General features: G+C 35.9%; 1 protein-coding gene across 1 annotated transcript in view; it reads left to right on the top strand.

Moving 5' to 3' along the window:
- ADGRL3 (adhesion G protein-coupled receptor L3) overlaps window positions 1-25,523 on the top strand; it is a 792,227-nt gene that overhangs the window by 146,869 nt on the left and 619,835 nt on the right. The window lies entirely within an intron of this gene.

The following is a 25,523-nucleotide window of genomic DNA, read 5'->3' as shown; positions in this document are numbered from 1 at the left end:
TTCTTAACATTTTATTCTATAAATATTTTTTGAGTAATCACTCAGAACCAGGACAGTTTCTGGCGTTGTCAATAGGTTAGGATATATTTAGTTATTTTGAAAGTTTATTAGTTTGACAGATACATATTGAGTACTATAGATATATGGGCCAGGTGTTGTAGAGAATGTTTCACGAGGGGTTCAGGTTGGAAGCAGGGAAACAAGTTCAAGCACAATGCTGATATCAATTACGAGAAAATTATCTGAGGGGCTGACAACCATGGAGCATGAACCCATATGTGTTATGTTTTCAGTTAAGTTAATAGACTATCATGGTTCTTTTAGGATTTTGAATTCTATACTGAAGAGTAATTATGTAGTAGAGGGTATAATTTTTATAAAAAGGTATGCTTCTTCCAAAATATTCTGATGGAGGAATTTTTTTTCGCTTAGGCAAATCTGGATCTTTATAATAACTGTCCTGTCAAAATTATAAAATTAAGAGCAATGATGCAGTGCTCTTTCTGTTATTCCTAATTACTACTTTTGTGCATTCAGGCACTTAATGATTTGAGTGATATGTATGAATTGAAAGTTTTGAGTGCTTGTTAGTTCCCAGACTTGTAGCTCAACGTGAAAGGAAAAGAACTGAGTCTCTCCATTATTTTGACCTCTAGTTCAAAAATCCCGAGAGGAATCTTTTAGGTTTAGTTGCTATTAGCTAAGGGAGATAAGCCGTAAGACTTGCCAGAAGGAGACGTTGCTGCTGTTCTGTGCAAAGTGGTCCAGATGGTCCAAGTTACTATTTAGTTGTGTGCTGTAATGAATAAGGAAGTAAATAAGTCTGTGTATATATATTTATACCTTATATGTGTACATATATACCTACGTGTATATGATATGTGTTTGTAGTTATATACACATATATATGTAAATGTATGTGTGTATAAATAAATATAATATAAATATATTATACTCTGCCATTTTACATCATTTCTATTTTTAATGCATTTTAAGTTTATGTTATGAATTGTTTCCATGGAAAATGTGGTAAAAAGCCTATTTAGTTATTTAGATATTTGTATGCATATGGATAAAATATGTGAAGTGGCCAGTACTTTGTTCTCAATTTTTATTCCTTTTATTTTAATAGGTAGCCTTGTTTTTCAAACTATTTTCATTTACATGTCTATATTATTTACCTATACATTTTCTAATGAATTGTGTATAATTTTCTTGATTGTCATAATTTGAGGACAAAAAAGGGAAGCAGCCTATTTTGTTTTCCCACACATCATCTTAATGTTTTTATTTAGGTTGTGAAATCAAATTTATAGAAAGATAATAGGCAAAGAAGGAATAGATAGGCAACATCACTGGATATAATTAGTGAAAGTTACAAAATTTAAGTTATAGGTAGAAATGTCAAACTGGGGGCGCCTGGATGGCTCAGTGGGTTAAGCCTCTGCCTTCGGCTCAGGTCATGATCCCAGGGTCCTGGGATCGAGCCCCACATCGGGCTCTCTGCTCAGCAGGGAGACTGCTTCCCCCTCTCGCTCTGCCTGCCTCTCTGCCTACTTGTGATCTCTTTGTGTCAAATAAATAAATAAAATCTTTGGGGAAAAAAAAAAAGAAAGAAATGTCAAACTGTGGTGGTACTGATTTGAGATGTTGTAGTTGTATTGCAAGAAGTGAAAACTTGAGGAAAACATTGAAAAATATTTCTGATTAGATCAGCAAAGAAGTCTGAATAAAATGCGTAGTTCCAATGTGCTAATCAGTGGCTGTGTTATATTGACGAACTAGCCAAAGCAGAGAGAGGAGCGAGTAGAAGATCTTAGGTGGTGGTGGTTTTGCTAAGTGACTGACAAGTGTTACCTCTTAATCCTCTCAAACACCCTGTCCTAGAGACAATGATACATTCCCTTTTCATAGGGGAACACCTTGAGGTATAGAGAAGTTAAGTGGCTTCCCTTAGGTCTCACAACCAGTGACTGGAGGATCAGGGACTGAATCCTTGGCGGTCCAGCTGCATTGCTCCTGCTCTTAATCACTCAACTGTGTTTCTTCTGTCAAACAGTTTATTTCCAATACCTGGAAGTCTAAGTCTATTACATTATAATATAAAATGGACTTACGGGAACAAAATTATTTAATGCAAAATTATATTCAGAGCAATACAAATAATTATAGGAATAGAGGAAGGGTTTATTTGAGAAGAAATTTTAATGGTTGAGGTTGTTTATTTGGGAAATGGAACACAGTAGCATGTATTATGTACTTCCTATCAAGTCCTCTATTACCCAGAGATGAGAAGACACTTTTCTTTTTAATGCTGTAGTGACCCAAATAGAATACAGACTTTGAACTCTGACTCAAGAAGCTATTGTAAGATATATAAAATTTTCAAAATTATTAATCAGGAATGTGAATGATCTGCCCATTACCTCTGGGTTCAGAGAGGCCAAGACAGTGGGTTTGGAAGAAATTAGCATGATTTATTAGTACTTCCAAGTCTTATTCATTTCAATTTATCAGCATGACCTTGCTAAGACTCTTTAAAAAGCTTCTAGTGTTCACCTTGAGTCTGTCCTGCCTTGGTTGGAACAGTGGCCTGTTGGAACAGTGGCCTCTTTCCTCCTTTCAGCTTATACTTACTAGAGCAGGTCAGTCTCTGGTTTCAACTTTTCCTTCAGCCACAATCTGAATTGATCGGAATGTTTAAGGTCAGTGGATCAGAATAATTTGCCCTTGGCTCTTTAACTTACAAGTAGAAATATAAAGACTAGATTTATTTTTTGAAAATAAGAGTATAGAGACCTTTTTTCTAATACCAATTCTTTAATTGCCTGATGGATGATATTCGTCGAGATGGAACTAAGTTCTGACATTCTCATCTTAAACTTCGGTCGAATGAAATCTTTTTACTGCTCAGAAATGCTGTAAGGGTCAAGTAAGGTAAAATAGTTTCATCAGCTGTAAGCAGATGCCACAACTGTGAGCATTGAATTATTATTATAATTGATTGTTGTTAGTATTCTTCTGCTAATTTTACTTTAAACCTCTTCTAAAAACTCTTCCTCTCAGAAACATGTATTTTACTCTCAAAACTCTCATAGCCTATCTTTTAAAATAATTTTTCAATCCTTAAATTACATTAATGCATTATTCACACCACAGATAGTGAGCTGGTTCCTGTTATATGTACTTAGTTTAAAAGCATTTTCTAAGTTCTCAGGTGAAGGTACCTATCAAAATACGAAAACCTCCACTTTACTCACTTATCTAATACTGGTGATTTGAAAATTAAATTGGGTATTTTTAATCTGTGGAGAGTCTGTGACAACCTTTTGTGGCCCTGTCTATTTCGACAGAATCTACCTTGGTAGTCCCAGCAGACACTGACTCCACTTTTTCCTCACGATACATATGCGTATGTAGTTTGTAGTTGCTGACCATTTCACTTCCCAGCACAGCCATGTCAGCCTTCCTGTGGGAGTTGTGTATCTAGCAGAGAAGAAAAGGCAGTTTTTCAGTAAATGTTGGTTAGATGTTTGAAGAATGAATTGTTTCAAGGATGGTCTTTTGGCTGCAGATACAACGTTTATGATAACATTCAGGTTCCGAAGTGTAACCTTGAATCCAATAGTTAACTTGGTTCCTTTTATTAATTTAAGATTTAGTAGGAATAATAACTATTGTATTAGTTAATTTGGTTTCTTTTATTAAGATTTAGTAGTAATGATTATGCAATAATTTATTAATTATTTAGTCCATACAAATATATATGTGGATGCTATTCTTACAGGAAAACTTAAAACACTAGTTCCTTACATATGGAATGTGATATTTATGACCAGTGGATAGAGGAAATTATATAAATTTGGCCACAATTTTGTTGCTTTTATTCATGAGAAATTCCTTTTCCATTTTCTAAAAATTTAAGAATACAAAAGCTTTGCCTCTACTCATAATACTTACCTACTGGTATTCTCATTGGTGTCTAGTTAAGGTTATAGATTTCTGCATTTCAAAAAAAATGATATTAGAAGAACGTGCATCTAAGCCTTAAGAAATACATTACATAGAATTCTTTTCAGAACACTCAGGCTATGCACTGTCTTTTGGTACTTCATTAGTGAAATGGAACATTGTTTCTGTTAATGCAATAAAAATGATTCCACATATTAAGAGGAAGCATCCAAAAATTATTTTTCCTTAAAGAGGAAAAAAAATAGTTATGTAACTAATGACCATTGACAATAGCTTTTTTCATTTCCGTAATACTGATCATGGTTTTTATTTCATTTCTGTAAGCATTTTGTAATACTCTAGTGAAGCAAACACAGTTCATTCCATGGAATATTCGACAAGGTCATTATATTAAATAGCTTCTTCAGTTTTTGCTTCTTAATTTTCTTTGCTTGGTCTCATTTTAAATTAAAAACAAACATTAAAATTTTCCTTACAGTTTCTTTTCATAAACAAAACTTCCTGCAAATGCATCTTATTATCATAAGCAGGAAAAAGATAAGTGTAAAAGAATAACCAGTTAAAATATCATGGCTGCTAAATCCTGCTCTGAAAAGGTTGTTTTTTTCTGTTTGACATAACCAGTTGAGATATCTTGTATTTTTTTCTCAATGAACACTTTCAGGTTATATCTCAACTTACTCCCTGGTATTTGATAATTTAGTGATATAATATACTGACAAAATACCGTGTTTTGGATTTTTTTTTTTTTTGTCAGTAAAATGTTGGTCATTTTATGTGCAAAGATGATTGAATTTGTTAATCAAGTGACATTAATTTTAAATGTTGTCATTATGAATTCAGTTCATTATATCCATTGGCATTAGCAAATTTTAAAGCTTATTTTATCATATTGATCTGGGAAAAGTAGTGACCCATAGTCTTTTTTTACTAAATAATTACATTTTCTGATTTTATAATATAGATATATTAAATTAAACTGCTTATTAAAGATCATTATGTAATTTAGTTTGTATATGAGGTTCATTAAAATATGGAATAAGAAAACTTTTTTAAGGGCATAAATTTCTGTATAATTAGCATTAAATAATGCAGTAGAATTCTTTGTTATATTAAATGATAACATAGGATAGCATGTTGGTATTTTCCCATTATAATATTAATGTTTGTCTGTTAAGGAATACAGAAAAGAAGAGAATAAGAACTTTTTACTTATGAGGTCACCAAATTTTAAAAATATTTAATATATTTTATTTTGCCATTTTTATATAGTTTTAAAACAACTATAATGTTATATATACCTACCTTGGCTTCCTGCTTTCTTTAGTTTACATTGTATTGTAAGTATTTTTAAGACTATTTTACACTTTTTATATTGGGGATGGTTTCCTTTAGGCGTCACAGGCCACATTTTTTGGTAGCTATTTGGCTTTAATAACTGATAAAATAACTTGATAAAAAATACATAAATATGACAGTTTTCAGATCCATGGAAGTTATCTAAAACAACAAACACCTTGATCTGTTTGGGAAGAAAGGCAAAAATCAAGAACTCAAGGAGAAAATGTTCAATATATACAAATTGGAGCATTTCTTTCTTTTTTTTTTTTTTAAAGATTTTATTTATTTATTTGACAGAGATCACGAGTAGGCAGAGAGACAGGCAGAGAGAGGAGGAAGCAGGCTCCCCACTGAGCAGAAAGCCCCATGTGGGACTCGATCCCAGGACCCTGGGATCATGACCTGAGCCGAAGGTAGAGGCTCCAATCCACTGAGCCACCCAGGCACCCCACAAATTGGAGCATTTCTATGAAAAAACTCTGCTCTAACCTAAGTCAGAAGCAATCGCTTATGTATGACAGGTAAAGAAGACTACAGTATTGCCAGTGGTTAAGGTGCAGACCTTAGAACTGGGGTGTTTAAGTAAGGGCAATTCACTCAGCTTATACAGAGGTATGAGGATGAAAAGTTCTGACCAAATTTTCCCCCTTCCATCTTCTTTTAACCATCAAGCTTTAATCCCGATCATCCTATCAAAATTGTTCTTTTCAGTGTTCATGCTGTGAAATCAAGAGATCAGATCTTAGTCTTCTCATCTTTACTTGATCTTTTCAGTAGCCTTTGATACAGGTCGTCTCTCCTCCTTGAAATCCTTTTTTACAGTGTTCTTTTGGGCTCCCCACTTTCCTCATTTTCATTTATTTTTCTGGTATCTCCCTTCATTTTCCTCAGTAGTTTCTCTCTATCATCCCCCATCTCAGAGATGCTCAGAACTCCATCTTTGCTACTTTTCTCTTTACTACCTATATTCTTTCCCTTGGTGATACCTTCTTACTTTGCATTAAGTATTATCCAAATGTTCATTATTCCCAAATTTTTATCTCTAGCCCAAACATTTACAACAACTCCAGGCTCATGTATGTAGCTACTTTCTCAAACATCTCCACTAGGTTTTGTAATAGAAACCTCCAACTTACTATGTCCAAAACCAATCTTCTACTGCCCCCCTCACACACCTAACATGTTTTCCAAAGCTTTTATAGCCTCGAAAATGGCAACTCCTTTCAGTTGTAAATGTAGAAAACATTAACTTCTTTCTCACACCTCTTGTCCAGTTCGAAAATAAATCCTGTTGGATGTACCTTGCATACTCTGAAAATTTCAACACTTGTCACTTCTTACCACCACCTTCCAACAGAAATTCTTCCTCACTCACCTGGATTATTATCCTGTCTTTCTGACTGGTCCATCTCTCCCCATAATCTGTTCCCAACATTACAACCAGAGTCACCATTTTAGAATATGTCATAAATTTTACTCTGCCCAGGATTTTCCAGTGGCTTTCTATCCCATGTAATTAAAGATAGTATGAATGATAGTCTACAAAGTTGTACCAAAATAAGGATTTAGCCTCTTGTTAGCTGTCTGATACCTTCTATCATTTCCCTCCTCTCTCTTCTATAGCCTGTTAGCCTCCTTGCTGGTATTTAAAATCCTTTTCACCTCTTGCCTGATGGTCTTTGCATTTGTTCCCCATTGTCTGGAACATTCTTGCTAGAGATAGCCACATAGCTTGCTACCTCAGTTCCTTCAGGTTTTTATTGAAGTGTCACCTTCTCAGTGAAGCATTCTTTCTTTACACTTTCTAAAAACTTTAAATCCTTACACATTTGTTACCCCTACACACTGAAACATACTATATATTTTACTTAGCATGTTTTGTTGTTTCAGTCCCTCGAAGTTAGGAATATTTGTTTTCTTCTATTACTTTATTCCCAGCACCTGGAAAAAGATGCCAAACACAAAGGAGAAGCTTACATTTGTTTAATTAATTAAATATTTATTGAATGAATGAATTTTAAATCCGTACATATTCAGTTCTTAGTATTCACTGTTGTCCTGTTATTATTTTCATCACTATATGTAGTGTTATATATAGTACAGATTAGTCCTCATCTGTAGTATTGTTTTTCTATCTTGATTGCTCTTCTGTGGGAGAAATATCTTAAAAAATGATCTACTTGTGCCCTCCTGTCAGTGGAGAGAGGCATAAGAGGGAAGGTATTTCTTTCAGTCTTTTGACAAAATGTCTGAGAGGTAGGATGCAGTGGAGATGCCTGAGAGGGATGCCAGAAGTAGATAATCTACGCCCAAGGTGGATTTGGGAGCTAGATAGTTTCAGATTGTGATTTTAAAGATACAAATAGCTCTACCATAACTTGGAGCATCGTTCGTAATATTTAATCCAATATAAATGCTACTTATTAGAGGTAGGCATCTTAAAAGTGATCAAAATTATTAGAAAAGATGATATATGTGAAATTCCTAAAGAAACTGAGGTTATTTATCTTGAAGAAAGAAGGGAAATGGCAAACTCTAAGTATATGATAGAGGGCTTGGACCAAATAGTTTTTATACCTGCCAAAAACAGAACAAAAGAAATTAAATGGCCCTTGACCCAAATTGTAAAAATGTCCTACAAGTGAAGAGTTACTAAATCTGAGGATGTGATATTAACAAAATTATCTCCGGATGCCTGGGTAGCTCAGTGATTTATATGTCTACTTTCGGCTTGGGTCATGATCCTGGGGTCCTGAGATAAAGTCCCCAGCCATGTTCCCAGCCCAGCAGGGAGTCTGCTTTTCCTTCTACCCTTCCCCCCTGCTCACGATCTCACTCTTTCTCTCTCTCTCTCAATCAAACAAAGTCTTAAAATTATTAAATTTTCTTCACATGGTAGTTTTTAAAAAAAGAAAACTTTGTTGTGAAGGCTCTATAAACTAAACTCTAAGAGGGATTTGGGTATTAGATGTGGAAAAATAGCTACTGGATGTAACATATTCCAATGGACTTTTTTCTCTTAGAGTTTCAAATAGCGAAGGCTAAAACCCTTCAGACATTTAATGAACATTTTTTTGATACATAATTAAATACTAGAGATGCAACATTTTTGAGTATGTGGTTACTTTCAAAGCTCTTCCCCTAGAGGATGACAAGATCTTAAAGTAGTAACAATCATCGTTGCTAAAATTTATGTTTAGTGAGCACCCTCGTGTTATGTAGTTTTCCAAACAATACTGTGAGGTAAACACTTTTTATACTTATGTTACCAGTTAAGACACTGAGGCTAAGAGACACCACAACGCACCAAAGGCCATGCATCTAAGTACCTAAGGCTCTAATAAGGAGACGCTGGATGTGACCCTCTTCTGTTATCTGCAGGAGGCAGTAGGATGCTGGAAGCTATGCATGGTGTGGAGAGCACAGCCGCTCCGGTTGAATCCTCACCAGCCCTGTGATTTCTTAAATTTCTTCATTTTTTACATTTCGGAGTGGAGAAGATTCTATGACCTACATCATTTGTGACGTCATTCGTGCAGGAAGCAGCGCCTAGCATATAGCAACTGTTTAGTACATGTAAGGGGTTGGAGAAGAATACAGATTCTGAGAGGAGAGAGGGAAGCTTTGTTCTGACTGACGGCATGAATTTAAAGAGCTTTATTGAAATATTTGCTTTTGGTTTGAGGCTTGAAATGTAAACAGCATTAAAATAGTTGAAGAAAGTAGAGTGCAAAATGAAGTGGTTAAGAGTATGGGCTTTGGGGTAAAACAGGCTTGATTTCCATGGTAGGCCCTGCCAATTATGAGTACATTTCTAGGCTTTTGTGTTGCTACATCTTAAAATCAGGGCAGTAATGGTAGCTACTCTCACAATGTTGTGCAGATGAGATGAGTCTCTGTACGTAAAAGGGCTTACAACCGGGCCTAGCACACAGTAAAACCAGCTGTTTTTATTGTGAATGTACCTTTACTTTAGGACAGATACTCTGGGAGCGGTGACCAGTATGGGTTGGCAGAAAGAGAAGCATGGGTATATAGGAAATCATGATAGATTTCTGTAAATTGAAAATTAGCCAAAAAAAAAAAAAAAAGTGTGTGTGTGTGTGTGTGTGTGTGTGTGTGTAAATGTAATTAAGAATACCACGGAGTGGTTTCTTTTTTGTTAGAGATAGCATAGTTATGAAACCTACATAATCAGTCATAAAATTGAAGGAAGATATCCAGAAACAGTTTAAGGAATCACAAACTTAACTGTGTATGAGCTGAAGTAGAAACCCTCTCTGAGGAATGTTGTATTTTCTTTTATGATACAAGTGGCTATTTGAAAAGATATATAGTTATGTCAGTATATGAGATAAATCTATGTACAAAACCGATTATTTCCTAGATACTTCTGTTATAAGATATCTCAGTATCTACTGTACTATCTATTCCCCAAAGCTTTGGATAGCCATTTACTGATGAAAACCTCATCCTTGTATCCTTGTATATTTTAATTCAGAGCATAATATTTGACACCAATACCTTGTGAAGAGCCCTTAACCACCTTTTCCCCTGAATTTAAATTCTGTATTATTGATAGAACTGTCTAGCTTGAGGAATTTGATAGATCTCATTTAGAATTTTATTTTGAGTGCCTGTATTACTAGGATAGTAGCTTTTCTGTGTAAGAGTTTGTTGGTGTGAGTAGCATTTGTCCTACCTAACATTAGTTTTAGAGGAGATTACTGTGATAATAATCATCATATAAGTCTAGTGGTCGCTTAGAGATGTCCTGGCTTCCTACTCCTGTGAGAAGAATTTTCTGTTTCAATTGTGGAAACAAGGACTGTGTTTTTGAAATTTTATTTTTGTTTAAAGATTTTATTTTTATTTATTTGACAGAAAAGAGAGCATAAGCAGAGGGAGGAGCAGGCAGAAGGAGAGGGAGAAGCAGGCTCCCTTCTGAGCAGGGAGCCAAATGCCACCAATGCAGGGGCTAGATCCCAGGACCCTGGGATCATGACCTGAGCTGAAGGCATATGTTAACTGACTGAGCCACCTAGGCACCCCTTGAAGTTGTATTGTTAAAAACTATTGTAATTATGCTTCTTAAGGCTATAGGAGAAAGTTATTAGCATTAACATAACTACCAAAGTTAATTAATTTATTATTATAAACTTGGTAAGAAACAAAAACAAGTATATAATTTCATCGAAAATGCCATGAATTTTTACATATAAATTTTAAATATCTAAAATTTACATCTAAGTCGTATATTTACTCCAAAAAAATGTAAGGATTAAACTTCCTTGAAACAATTTTATGATGGGTGTAGTACAAAATACCATCAGAAGTGGTTACATACTCTTTTTGGTTTATTACTAAAAAAAATGCACTGATGCCTGCACTTCCTTTTGTCAGGATTCCTGAGACAAGGACCTCAATTTTTTAAAAAAATCAATTGAATCGGGGGCACTTGGGTGGCTCAGTGGGTTAAGCCGCTGCCTTCAGCTCAGGTCATGATCTCGGGGTCCTGGGATCCAGTCCCACATTGGGCTCTCTGCTCAGCAGGGAGCCTGCTTCCCTGCCTACTTGTGATCTATCTCTGTCAAATAAATAAAATCTTAAAAAAAAAATCAGTTGAATCAAAAGCTAATAATATTTAGCTATTTAGGATTTTTTTAATATTTGAAAAAATTTTGCTGTTTGCCAGGTATTTTTCCGGCAGTGGTACTCACTTATCTCTTAAAATGGCTAGAATTGTGAACCTATCAGTTATGATGCCCAATACGTGTGTCATTTATTCTGTCCTTTGTGAACATTGTAGATATATTTTTTCTTACGACTCTGTCATTTTATAGCTCTCTTGTGTTGAGAATGTTTTACATTTTTTGTGCAACAGATTCATCACCTGTGGAATGGTAGTCATGTCATATAATTTATAAATAAATATTTTTAAAGTACATGCATGTAAAATGTCAATTGTAACTTTTATGGCCTTAATACATTAAAAAAAAATTGTGCCTATGATGTGCTAAATACAGTTCTAGGTTTTCACATGGATGACTTCTTTTAATCTTAGTAATACTTTCAAATAGCTCATAGTCTCGATTTTATACATGAGCAAATTGAGGCACAAACACTCCAGGTTCAAGCTGCAGTGTCAGAGGTAGAGTGTGTAGTCAGCATAGCCAGGCTTTATGGGTTAGTTATTGTTATTACATATATACTTTATATATTATGTGGATAATCGGTGATAAAATTAATTTGGCTACTGGTCAAACCGCTCCATAATTGTATTTCCTGCCTCCCAAGGGATTCTCCTGTGGTGGCTCATACACGAATGTGAAATAATGAATATACAAGGCAAGATTAATGTTGTTTGTTTTGCATAAAATCCTGTTGTGCATCTCTACAGCTATCAGTTTTTTTTTTAAATAGTGTATACCTCATGTTTTTTGACGATTTATTTATGCAACTCTGTTTCCACAGGGTATTAAGTTTCATAGGAAGCAGGATTCTCCTGTTGTAGATTTTTATAACACAGAATATTGCAGTGTCTAGAGCAGAGGAGATTTCAGATCAATGTTGTGGAATGAATGAATGAACGCATGAAGCCAGTAACACAGATGGAGAATTGGAGAAGGATGTTCTAAATGTGGGTGACCTTGTATACAAACGGGTTAGATTTACAGGTGAGGACAGGGCATTGGAGAGATCACCAAAATTCAGTAATAACCATAAAGTTAGTGTAATGTGACTTGCAGTGGTCTTTTCTCTTCAACAGTAACCATATCTTAATGCCATCATCAAGATTTGAATAGCAGTATTGTTCATGGTATTAAAACAGATGAAATAAAGAATAATCCTGCATCCATGTTTTTAAAACTGTTATAGTAATTATGAGAAATCTTACTTTTAGCTTTAGGTTGAATTTCTAGAGGGAATATTAAGCACTAGGAAATCTCTAAATAGTCCTCCCCCAAACCCCCAGTGCTTCTCTGGTAAAGGGAATGAAAGCTGAGATGGGGATTATTGGCTAATATCATTATGCTCAAGCCATAAAACAGCGGTTATGACATTGTGACTGTCATGCAGATGGTACTGCCCAGGCATCTTCTGAAGCGAAGTTGGCTGTTCTGAACAGAAATGAAAATGAAAAGAAACAAAACAAAAAACAAAAAACACAGATTCTGATATTGAATTTACTTGACTACTGGACTTTGGAGATCACCATACCAAAGGAAATCTTTTTTTTTTTTTTTTAAAGATTTTATTTATTTATTTGACAGAGATCACAAGTAGGCAGAGAGGCCGAGAGAGGGGTGCGGGGGGAAGCAGGCTCCCTGCTCAGCAGAGAGCCCGATGCGGGGCTTGATCCCAGGATCCTGGGATCATGACCTGAGCCGAAGGCAGAGGCTTTAACCCACTGAGCCACCCAGGCGCCCTGAGAAATCTTTAATGCCATCTACCACTCACAAATATAACTGACTTTTAACTCTAAAATCTAATTTGCTTTAGCTCTGCAGAGCTGCCGAAGGAACTAATACTTTGGGAAATGAACAGGCATAGAGGAGACTCCACAAACACAGGCTGTTTAATGGTTCAAGATCATTTGAGCTAAAATACCTCAAAAAGAATCATATCCACATATTGGAGACAAGGAAAGTGTACCCTCCTCGGTGTCGTCTGTGCTTTACATTTTCACATGGTCCAGCAGTACTTTGCAGGGATGCCTTTTACGTCAGGAACTCTCAGCTTTTGGATCAACAGGAGTTTTGAGAAGATGCTTTATAGCAATTAATCTAAAGCTGCTTCTGCTTCAAAACTAAAAGTAGTTCCGAGCACTCAAGCTATGCAGCATGGTATTTTCCTGCCTAAAATGGGTAGAACTGTGGAATGCCAGTTGGTGTCCTTTGAAGTGGCAAATACTAACCAAAAAACTATTTTTCCTTATCTCTCGCTCTCAAGTAACAGAGAAAAATATGAGTATTTCTATTTTGTATAGTTAGAATTTTATATAATGCAACATTTTCACAAGACAATGAAGGTAGATTGATGAGAATAATGATGAAAGGAGGAAAGATAATATTTATAGAGCTTATTAGAAAAGCAATTATCTTGAGGCACCTGGGTGGCTCAGCCGCTTAAGCGTCTGCTTTCACCTCAGGTCATGATCCCAGCATCTTAGGATTGAGCCCTACATCGTCCTTGTTGGGCTCCCTGCTTCTCTCACTCCCTGCCCCCCCACCCCCCTCCCCCAGCCCAGCTTGTGCTTATTCTCTCTCTCTCTTTGGCTCTTCTCTCACTCTTCCTCTCTCTCAAATAAAATCTTCAAAAAGAAAAGCAATTAATCTTTTTGAAATTGATGATAATCTAAGTTTCTTTCTTTTTGAAGATTTCTTTTAAATTCCAGTATAGTTAGCATACAGTGTTATTTTAGTTTCAGGTATACAATAGAGGGATCCAACACTTCCATACAACACCGGGTGCTTATCAGGACAAGTGCACTCCTTAATCCCCATCACCTGTTTCATCCATCCATTTCACGCTCCCCTCTGGTAATCAACAATTTGTTCTTAATAGTTAAGAGACTGTATCTTGGTTACTCCTCTCTGTCTCCCTCTCTCCATGTGTCTCCTCCTCCTACCCCCCCACGTCTTCTCTCCCCCTCTCCCTCTCTCCTTTGTTCTTAATTCTTTTGTGAAGCTCATTCATGTTCTCAACAAATTAGGCTACTTATTAGATAACTGATTTGAAATAGGGCTCACAGTTTACAATTTGATGACAGTGATTTTGTGATATGCTAGCTACCCTGGAAATAGAGTAGTAGTTTTAGGAGGAGAAATAAGACATTTTATGCTTTACAAAGAAAGAACAGGGTTTAGTTGTGTGGTTTTTTTTTTTTTTAAACAACACTTTCCCTTCCAATATGTATAGAGTCAAAGTTTCTAGATTTGTATGAAGTTACAATTTTATGGAACATTTAACTGGCAATAATTAGGCTAGTTTTTACCATCAGCCACATAAACACCAATGTGTATTGACACATTGTGAAGGCTCAAGCTTTGCGCATCCTGACATGTTGCTGTCTGAGCTGAGTTTTAATAGTGCATCTGTATCATTTTTCCCAGTGGAAAATAACAGGATGTTGCCTTGTAATTTTTTTTTTTACTACCCTATAATAAAATATAGCCATAATAAATAGCATCTAAACAAATAAAGCAGATTTGGACTCAATCCATTTTGCCTTCATCACTTAGTATGGCTCAGGCTTTTAAGTAGTTGTGTATCCTAAATTGGCTTAATTGGATCAAGTGGCATTTGACTTTCTTTGCCTGCAGTGAAGTAGAGAAAGATTTTATTTTTATTTGCTATTTAATATTTAGGTAATATTTTCAGTATATTTGCCTTTGTACTCCATTGTGCTATTAACACAGTTTGTCCAGATTGTAATCTAAATTGTGCTTTTGATTACATTAGTTGACCTCTTAAGCTTATTGCTGTTGTGTTGTTATTGTTGCTATTATTATTCTTATCCCTAATGTTGATAATTAAATATTTTCAAACCAAGAGTGCTGTACATTATTAAGAATTTGTACAATTGGCTGTGAGTGTTCTGGGAGCAGGAATAATGTTTAATTCAATTTGGTGGCTGTTAGCTAGCCCAGTTCCAGGTTTACTGTGGCTTTCTTTGCTGGATTGATTATTGAATGAAAATAGCTATAAATAGTTTTTTTTTTTTTTTAAGTTGGGATCTTAATACATATAAATGTATTTTAAATTTTCATACATTTTATCAAATAAATGTTAAAGTTGAAGTACAGAATTTAAAAGCTGTTGCCTGGGGCTCCTGGGTGGCTCAGTCTTTAAGTGTCTGTGTTCAGCTCAGGTCATGATCCCAGGGTTGTGGGATCAAACTCCCTGTCTGGCTCCCTGCTCAGCGGGATTCAGAAGCCTGGTTCTCCTTCTCCCACTCCCCCTGCTTGTGTTCCCTCTTTCACCGTGTCTCTCTCTGTTAAATAAATAAAATCTTAAGAAAAAAAAAAAAAAGCTGTTGCCTATTAGTAAGGATTTTACCAAACATCAGAAGAAAAAAATCGATTTGGGGGCCTGAAAAATTATTTCAGCCAAGTTTTTAAACCTCTTTGGTCTTTGAAGCCTGACTGGGGCTGGATCCCATGACCCTGAGATCATAACTTGAGCCAAAAACAAAAATTGGATGCTCAACTGACTGAGCCACCCAGGCGCCCCAGTATTTATTATTTTTAAAAGGCCAATGAAGAAATATCCTCCTCCACCCCCCCGAAAAGAAACAAATAATTAAAAAAATTCTAGTGGACACTGTTTGGAAGGAGTGATATGGATTTTCCCCCTCATGGGTATGTGATCTCTAAATAACTTAAAATTTGTATTTTTATTCTCATGTTTTTATACATATAATATATAAATAAAATAAATACTTAAAAGTAATGTCCTCAAAAGGGGTGGGTAAAATACATGCAGACAGACATATATCCTTTATACTTAACCAAGGCTGTTAACTTTTTTTTTTAAGGCTAACTTTTAATTGTCTATATAATACCCATAAATTTGACCTTACTGATTTATGATTATTTTGAATTGTACATGACTAAAACTTCATTTATAGTGAGTCTTGCTTCGGTGGGGAGGGTTCTTTGGGTACAGAAACATTTCTGAAAAATTGAGGGAAATATCCACCCAGTTAAAAGTGGCAAAACTCCAGATGTTTGATAGTTTGAATAAAAACTCTTTCTATAGTTCCTTCGATGTAGTTTTCAGTTTTCCTCAGAGCTTTCGGTAATTGTGGTGGGTGTTTGTCTGAATGGTGCCTCCGCTTCTGATTTCTTATTGTTAGAATCCTGGAGTACGTAAAGAACAAGTCTTGAATGAAGAAGGTCTCTCTGTCAGTCAAGTTCATTGGGTTTTAGTGTAGTGTGAGATTTTTTTTTCTTTTAAATATATTTTCTGATTTAGGACTGTATGTTAAATTGCTCTGATTCCCAGATGGTGGAGTCTCAGGTGAGGTACTTATTACTGTGTAATGTAAAGCATACCATTTTAAAGATGTCAGTATTGAAGATTTTCTGCTTGAAATCTTATACAAAGTGGGGAAATAAAGCTTCATGTAATGAACTACAGGCAATGTAAGAATGGGACAGAAAAAAGGAGAAAGCAGAGTAGCGATATAGTAGAAATCTGATATTTGATATGTAAGCTGAATCACTTCTAGTTCTCCACCTAAATTTTTTTTTTCACTTGCTCAGAAGCCTTTCTTTACTTCCTTCTTTCTGCTTTTTGATCCCACACCCTGCACCCTGCACAGTTGAAAAGTCCAGAGGACTTTGGCAGAGGCAATTTGTCAGAAGCTTTTTAAACTTTGGTTAGAATGCATTTATTGATTTTTTTTTTTTTTTTTTTTAATGACCAGAGGAATGAGGATTTTTGGAAGAAGCTTATCTGAGATTCAGCATCTGGCTGAGCAATCCAAACTCTTTTAAACCTTTGAGAATACTTCATTAGACACCCGGTTCTCATCCTTAGTAAAACTTAGGATTCCGGCCTACTGGATTTTCCATGAAATTGATATCAGCTGACAATTTGGCCTCATCAACATGGGATATAAAAATCATTTTTCTAGAACTGACAGAAACTGCATAAACATATAAATATCCAATCATGAGTCTTTAGAAAATACTTGGTAGTATGCATTGGCACAACAACTTATTCTTAGGCTATTTTCACTGTGTATAATAGTTTGAGATTACATTGTTGACTAGAATGGCCATAAAGTTAAAGTATGTTTTTGTGAACTAAAAAATCTGATAATTAAGGAGAGGATAATGTTTAAAGAAAAAGATCTTTTCATATATCAGAACTTTTGTTTCTAAGCATTTTTAAAGTTCCTTGTTTAAATTTTGAAAATAAAATGAAACAGAACAAGATATAAGTAATGGGGTAGTTTTCAGTGTGTTCTAACAATAAATGATTATTTAAAAGTATAGAATATAGGCATATTTTATTATAAATAGCTTGATAACTTCTATTATTGTAGAATTTGGAAACTATAATTAGGATGCAAATATATGTAATTATAGGCACTTTTGAGGGGGTAAATGCACAGATTAAATTGAACGATTGCTTTTTATATTGATAACTTGAAAGCTGTTTCTGAAGCAGAGAAAGAAAAAAGGTACATTGCTGAGGAAATAAACCTTCCTGGAAACCCTTTGGGTTAGAGCATCAGGCTGCATAGTCCTTACCCAAGAATAAGCTAAAGTGTTGGTTGATTCAGTCCTAGGCTAAACTAGAAAAAGAGGTGTTTGTGGGTATGAACGTTTTGTGTTAGTTTTGGATACCTGGGAGAGAATAATGTCTTTGCCTTTCAAGATGTTTATACCTTGAAGGCATATAGCAGAAACAAATTCATGGAAGAAATATCATTCCAATGTACAACCTTAGCACATATCTGCTGGGATGAGAGTTTTAGGGTTATGTATGCCATGGACCTCTGATCAACTGATTCATTAGGACATTTTCCTTTCTGTGAGGAAGGAACAATCTCTGTGTAATTGAATTACAAATGAAAGGAAATAAGTAAAAGGCCTAATCTTTTATTTTGATTTTAGTAAATACAAACTCTTCTCTGTGAAGGCAAGGTCTTTGCATATATTGCTCTAATGCTTGATATTACCCAGTAGATGATATATGGTAGACACTAATTAAGGGTTCTTCTTTTCCCCTTCCCTTTGCTTTCCTTTCCTGTCTTACCCTACTTTATCCTGTCCTGCCCAATATATTCTATGCTATCTTCTGCTCTCCTCTGTATGCAAGCAGGCAAACTGTCACCATAATAATTTTTTCCCTATCTTCCATTAATTATGACTTCTTCAAAACAAAATGTAAGAGGTTCAGTCTTTCGTAAGTGAAAATGTTGTGTATAATATATTGATTAAGTTTTCAAGATTATGTTGTGTTTTGGATTATCTAAAGTCTTTTCCCCCTGTTAATAAACTATGTAATATATATATATATATATATAGTCTATGTAGTATATATTTTTAATATCATTTATCGATCTGTAGGCTAGTCCAAAGAATACCAATTATATTTTTCAGTGAAGGAAGGTTATGACTTGTTTATTCTAATAATCATGTTAAAGATAAAGATACTAAGGGATAGAAAAGATAAGGGATTTTTAATAACAGAATAAGTAGTGGGAATGTTTTCATTTTACAATTGATTTTCTGGTCACACATTTTTTTCCTTTCATTCTTCCCTTCTTTTTGCTTAGTTTGCTCTTCTTTCTTACTTTTCTTCTTAAGTGTTTAAGGCTATAAATTTACTTTTAAGCACTGCTTTAGCTGCATAAATCATGATATGCTCTGCTTTAGTTTTCCTCAGTTGAATCTTCTGATATCTTCGATATCTTTGATATATGAGATATTTATAAAGGTTTTTTTTTTTAATTTCCAAATATGTGGGGATTTAAAAAAATAAATTTCATTCTGTTTTGGTCATATAATCTACTTTTATGATTTTGCTTCTTTTAAATTCATTAAGGTTTATATTATGACCTAAGAGTCTAGCTGGAGGTTGTGGGGAGAGATAGTAGAATTTCCAGGCAGAAAGAATTTTTTGGCGTAAACACTTAATTTATTGGATGACTGGTCAGTTTCCATAGTCCTGAAACAGTTGTTATTGTCAATTTTGTCCAGTTTTACATTGATATAAAATTGCACCTGAGATACCCTTTTTTATACAATGGCTTACATTCTTGGGGGCTGAAAATGATCACATGGGGAAATGTGGCACATTGAGGACTAAACTTTGTACTCTTCATTTAAAATGCACCAGAAGTGGGACGCCTGGGTGGCTCAGTTGGTTGAGCGGCTGCCTTCGGCTCGGGTCATGATCCCAGCGTCCTGGGATCGAGTCCCACATCGGGCTCCTTGCTCGGCGGGGAGCCTGCTTCTCCCTCTGCCTCTGTCTGCCTGTGCTCGCTCGCTCTCTCTCTCCCTCTGTCTCTGACAAATAAATAAATAAATAAAATCTTTAAAATGCACCAGAAGTTTATAGACCTGTTTGTACCTAAAGTGTTGAGGCTAATTTCACTGGAGAATAAGACCTTAGCATAATATAAGAATAATATTCAACGTATAAGTGTAGAGAACTGCACAGAATAGTTCTTGATGCACTAACAAGCCACTCTATCTAGAATAATCTGTCTCAGGAGCCAGTCAACAACCTAGACTGGCTGATGTGGAAATTCTTTCTGGTGGAGTAGTGTCAAAAAGTGTTCATAATAGGAAATAATGTATTCATCCTATAGAGGATCTTGAAAAGCCAGACCCCCTAAAAATGCTGTTTTGTGGATTAATGAGCAGAAATCATCATGGGGAGGGCGCCTGGGTGGCTCAGTAGGTTAAGATTCTGCCTTCGGTTCAGGTCATGATCTCAGGGTCCTGAAATCGAGTCCCACATCGGGCTCTCTGCTCGGCAGGGAGCCTGCTTCCTTCTCTCTTTCTGCCTGCCTGTCTGCCTACTGTGATCTCTCTCTGTCAAATAAATAAATAAAATCTTTAAAAAAAAAAAAAAAGAAATCATCATGGGGAAAAAGAAGTCTCTGATTGTTCTGGCAGCTGTTTGCAAGGTAGACAGGAGTGGGGATAAAATGGTGCTACATGAATAAGAAGGTGCTATTCCTACAGCTTGTAGTATTCCAAGTGTGGGGGCCAATGGTGACAACTGGAAGTGACAGGAAGCCAGACTAAGTGTAAAATGCCTTGGGATCTTGTCTTAGTGCCATTGCCTGATAACTGATAATCTTTATCAGTTGCACCTGTCTTACCTGTACAATTATTGGAAATAGAGATGAAACACAAAATTGAGCAGTCTACTAAGAATATAATTTTGGTGGTACATGATGATGGCTATTTATTTTTTTTTAAAGATTTTATTTTTATTTATTTGACAGAGAGAGATCACAAGTAGACAGAGAGGCAGGCAGAGAGAGAGAGGGAAGCAGGTTCCCTGCTGAGCAGAGAGCCCGATGTGGGACTTGATCCCAGAACCCTGAGATCATGACCTGAGCCGAAGGCAGCGTAATCCACTGAGCCACCCAGGTGCCCCGAAATATTGGTCTGTTAAATCTCCTTTTTATTTATTTTTTTTAAGATTTTATTTATTCATTTGACAGACAGAGATCACAAGTAGGCTGAGAGAGAGGAGAAAGCAGGCTCCCTGCTGAGCAGAGCCCGATGTGGGGCTTGATCCCAGGACCCCGGGATCATGACCTGAGCCGAAGGCAGAGGCTTTAACCCACTGAGCCACGATGATGGTTATTGATAGGGAGTGAAAGTAGAAGGTATTTGAAGATAACTGGTGGATTGAGAAACTGAGAATGGGTGGTTGGAAAAAGGATGTGAACATCATAACTAAAGAGACAGCATTGGAAGATCTAGTTGAAGATATGGAGGTGGAATGTCATAAATGCAGTTATTGTGTTTACTTACTGTGTTTTGACTCATATTTTCTTATTTAACTTCCAAGTAATTGGAAATGATAGACGGAAGGCTATATACTTCTTTTTACAGCAATAAAATTTTGGCACCTAGTATTTAACTGTTTAGTTCTAAAAATGATTTAAAGACTCTCATAGACCAAAAAATTGTATTACCTTAGAAATAGTTCACTAATTTACTGTAGTTTTTAAAAATCTCAGTTTTCACTTATCTTTTAAGAAAACGTAACAGTCATCTTAGGCTGAGAAACATCTTTTAACTGACATTGAAATGATCTTTATTTTGTTTTATTTTTTCTAGAAGATTTTTATTTATTTATTTGACAGAGATAGACACAGTGAGAGAGGGAACACAAGCAGGGGGAGTGAGAGAGGCTGAGCAGGGAGCCTACTGTGGGGCTTGATCCCAGGACTCTGGGATCATGACCTGAGCCGAAGGCAGACACTTAACCACTGAGCCACCCAGGCACCTCTTATTTTATTTTTATTTATTTTTTTAAAGATTTTTATGTATTTGTCAGAGACAACACACAAGTAGGGGGAGCAGCAGGCTCCTGGGTGACCAAGGGGCCCTGTGCGAGACTCTTGGTATCACAACCTGAGCTGAAAGGAGACACTTAACTGACTGAGCTACCCAGGTGCCCTTAGAATGATCATTTTAAAGTATGTTTGTACACATGAATTCTTCATTGCTTCTTGAACCTTTACTGGAAAGTTCAGGAGGAGATGTAACGTAAATATAATTAATGCCTTACAGACCAAGAAAATAAAATATATTTTTCATTGTAATTCCAGATTAATTTTTACTTTAATTTCTTGGAATCTCATTTAAATATTAGAATACCAAGGTACCTTTAAATAGTAATCAGAGTTATGAAATTCTGAGATGATTATTTCCAAAAGAATTCATTTATAGAAGCATAATGTTTTTCATAATAAACATCCTGTTTTCAAATATAGACAGTGATCGCCAATATAATGCTGTTTCAGAAGCTGGATGGTATAGACTGAGTTTGGATTACTCCTATTCACATTCTGACTTTGCCACCCAATGTCCCAGAATATTTATTTGTAAGATGAACAAGGTAACGTTCATACTAATCTCCGAGGAATTTTACAAAGGCAAAGTGAGAATATAAAGTCCTTAAAACCTTAAAAAAATAAGGTTAAATGGGAATATAAAATGTTCAAAAATATGAAGTATTTAAAATTTAAAAATAATACAAAAAGTGTCTGAAGAATATAGTCAGTTTCTTTTGCTTTCATTCTCTTCTCACCCCTCAACCATAAGGTAAAAGATAAACTCCCTGTGAATGTGATTTTTTCTGTTTAGTTCACTTCCGAATCCATAGCACCTAGAACTGTGCCTGGGCACAGAGTAAATATTTGATGAATGAATGAATGAATGAATGAATGTTGCTCTACTTTTTTTTTTTTAAAGATTTTATTTATTTATTTGGCAGAGAGAGAGTGATCATAAGCAAGCAGAGAGGCAGGCAGACAGGGGGGAAGCAGGCTCCCCACTGAGCAGAGAGCCCGATATGGGACTTGATCCCAGGATCCTGGGATCATGACCTGAGCGGAAGGCAGAGGCTTTTAACCCAGTGAGTCACCCAGGTGCCCCTATTGCTTTACTTTTTAAACTTGCTGTCTCGTGATTAGAAAATTTGTTTTGAACATTTATCTTTATTATGTATTCCTTCTTTTTAAGTTGGTCAATGAAATCTTATAATTTTATTTTCCATTTTTGCTGTCTTATATATCTGCTTATTTACAAGGTTTTTTCTAAAGGATGGATTAATTTAGCTTTTAATTTTTAATTAAAGTAATCTAGTATCAGGTATTTCCATCTGATTTGTAAAGTGTAGAGGGAATTGCAATAACTGCTAGTGAATTTCTTTTTGTGTCACTTTTGAATGGTGCTAAAAATATGAAGATACAAACACACTAAATTTTCTGTTATTCTTAGTGCTTCCTTTGAAGTGGTCAAATTGTTCAAGTAACTATTCTAGTAGCTCCTTTTAAGAATCCCTTTTAGAGCAAGTTTACTAATTGGACTAGAAATTCAGGCTAACACTTATGCTGATAGAAGAGCATCACTTGATATGATGACCTTTTCTTCCCTTCTGTTTGGTTTTCAGTTCTCTTTATCCATGTGTTCATCCCCTCTTTCCTTTTCTGTGATTTATCTCTGACCTGGTCTCCTTCCCCTTAGGAAGCTGTGACCCTGCGTAAACTTGTTCTGCTGAGTTGTCTACTAGCTCTGATGTGCCTGGAGGGGCAGTAATTGGGTAAATCACTGAGACACTGAATAGCCAGATTGTAAATGGGGGATTCTGTGATCTGAACAAAGAGAAAACGGACCTAGAAAGATGGTTATGCAAACAAACTCCAAGACATATAATGGTGCATTTTTGTTCCTTGTCTCAATTTATGTGATGCCAATACAGTTTCCAATAATTTCTTGTAATTTTTTTTTAAACTAAAAAGAAAATGTTTTGTTTACCCAGTCAGCGTTTTTGAGGCCATGTTAAGTGCTTGGTTCTTTAGGGAGTGGTAATACCAACGGAAGTAGTCACAGTCCCTGTTCTGAAGCAGTTCACATTAGAGTGTACGGGATCAGCCAAATAGAAGAATATACACGGGGTAGGTGAGCATCAGGGAATCTAGGATTGGTTCTCTCTGTGGTGGAGTCACTTTGGTGCTGTTAGGGAGAACTTTGTGGACTATATCATGCTTGGATTTCAGAATTTATTTCCTAATTGGGAGAAACAAAATCTACCGGGTGAGGATAATTCTAGGAGAGCGTGTGCTATCATTACCTGAGATTGTTCAGACAAGTAAAATATTCGTAAGATCGAATGGGCTTGTTCTTCAAAAACCAGGAAACAATACCTTATGCGTACAGCCAAGAAATTGCCTAAAAATTTGTGCTCAGTTGCCTGTTCATGTTGTCAAGCATACCATTCGAATATAGAATGGATTGCTCTTATCGTACAAAACCTCACTAACTGGGCAAACATGGGTGGTTACTCGCTGGGAAAAATATGGTTTAAAATCCTCAAACAAAATATAGTGCCCTTTTTTTTATTTAAAGATTTTATTTATTTATTTGACAGACAGAGATCACAAGTAGGCAAAGAGGCAGGCAGAGAGAGAGAAGAGGAAGAAGCAGGCTCAGTGTGGAGTAGAGAGCCTGATGCGGGGCTCAATCCCAGGACCCTGAGACCATGACCTGAGCTGAAGGCAGAGGCATTAACCCACTGAGCCACCCACGTGCCCCCAAATATAATGCTTTTATTAGTGAATATTTTTATACTAATGTTTTCATATATATCTGATGGTAATCAATAGGGATTCTATTAAAGGCAAATTTAATTTTAATTTTATGTTAATGAAGTTTTGCATATATCTAATTCCTTATCCATTTGGGGACAAGATTATAGAATAGACACTGGATTTAGTCATTGTTTTGGCACATATATGATTACTTTACCTTTTGCTAATAGCTTACTACTACTAATAATAAATGCTAAGTAGCATAGTAATTAATGAAGCCGATGCTCATAAAAAGCACTTAAATGGACACACTACAAAGTTCAAAACTTGATATGACAAGTGCAGAACCAACAGAAGATGTTGAAATCCCAAAGAAAATTCTTTGAAGGACATTACTCTTTTTTTTGGTTTTGTTTTGTTTACCTTTTTGGTAAAATGTCTGTCATGTTGATATTAATAAGAAAAGAAATAGGAAATATATGGTAATTTAAAGGAAATGAAGACTAACATCACCCCTATAAATATGCCTTAAGTAAACTCTTTTTTGTTTATTCCTTCCTATTTTTTTCCTATTATCTGAATTTGTTTAAATTATTGTAATCATGGCCTCTATGCACATGAGTTCACAAAGCACCTATTTGTATATAGGATCAAGTGGCAAGATATATATTAAGGTGTTCCTCAGTTTTTTTTTTTTTCCCCCATAGCAGCTCTGATGGTAAAAGTAGATTAAAGACATCCCAGGATCTTTCTAGAAGTATCTGTTGTGGGGGTGCCTGGGTGGCAGAGTCCATTGAGTGTTGGACTCTTGGTTTTGGGCCAGGGCATGATCTCAGGGTTCTGGGATTGAGCCCGGAGTCAGGAGGCCTGCCTCACCCTCAGCGAGGAGTCTGCTTGAGGATACTCTCCCTCACCCTCTGCCCCTCCCCCCCCATGTGCGTGCTCTCTTTCTCCCTCACTCTCTCTCCAAAATAAATAAATAGATATTTTAAAAAATAAATAAAGGAAGATGTAAGTTTTAAAAATAAGTTCTATGAGGGTGCCTGGATGGCTAAGTTGGTCGAGCGACTGCTTTTGGTTTGGGTCATGATCCCGGAGTCCTGGATGGGGTCCCGCATCGGGCTCCCAGCTCCACCAGGAGTCGTCTTCTCCCTCTCACCTTCTCCTCTCTCATGCTCTCTCTCACTCTCTCTCTCTGAGAGAAATAAATAAAATCTTAAAAAAAAAATAAGTTCTATGAGTTCTAAGGAATTCTCTTGTTTCTTGCAATAGACACTTACCTTTTCTTTTCTTTCTTTTTTTAAGATTTATTTATATGAGAGAGAGCATGAGCGGGAAGAGCAGAGGGAGAGGGAGACAGTCTCAAGCAGTCTCCACTGAGACGGAGCCTGCCCTGCAGCTCGAT

The sequence above is a fragment of the Lontra canadensis genome, unplaced genomic scaffold (genome assembly GCF_010015895.1).
Source record: "Lontra canadensis isolate GAN:19392208 unplaced genomic scaffold, GSC_riverotter_1.0 scaffold1, whole genome shotgun sequence".
In the NCBI taxonomy this organism is placed as follows: domain Eukaryota; kingdom Metazoa; phylum Chordata; class Mammalia; order Carnivora; family Mustelidae; genus Lontra; species Lontra canadensis.
The sequence above is the reverse complement of the archived record's forward strand: the minus strand, read 5'-3'. Positions and strand labels throughout refer to the sequence as shown.